Consider the following 624-nt stretch of genomic DNA (forward strand, 5'->3'; position numbering starts at 1 on the left):
GGAGAATTGGATCAGGTTTGCTGTAGCATTTCTGGAAGCGTCAATTTCGATATAATTATGTTACAAGCAATATGATGTAATAATCATTGCCACTGCGTCAAACGAAGCCAGAAAATTGAATCAGTTTTGCTGTAGCATTTCTGGAAGCGTCAATATTGATAAAATTTTGTTACGAGCATTTTGATGCAATAATCATTGTCGCTGCGTCAAACGAAGCCGGAAAATCGAATCAGTTGTACCTCGTCTGGAAGCGTCAATATTGATAATTATGTTACGAGCATTTTGATGCAATAATCATTGCCGCTGCGTCAAATGCATTTGGAAAATTGAACCAGTTTTGCTGAAGCACGTCTGGAAGCGTCAATATTGATATAATTTTGTTACCAACATTTTAATGCAATAATCATTGCCACCGCGTCAAACGAAGCCAGAGAATTGAATCAGTTTTGCTGTAGCACGCGTGGAAGTGTCAATACTGATATAATTTCGTTACTGGCATTTTGATGCAATAATCATTGCCGCCGTGTCGAACGAAGCCAGAAAATTGAATCAGTTGTGCTGTAGCACGTCTGGAAGCGTCAATATTGATAATTATGTTACGAGCATTTTGATGCAATAATCATT

This window comes from Plasmopara halstedii (assembly GCF_900000015.1).
Source record: "Plasmopara halstedii genome assembly, contig: Scaffold_1211, whole genome shotgun sequence".
NCBI lineage: Eukaryota > Oomycota > Peronosporomycetes > Peronosporales > Peronosporaceae > Plasmopara > Plasmopara halstedii.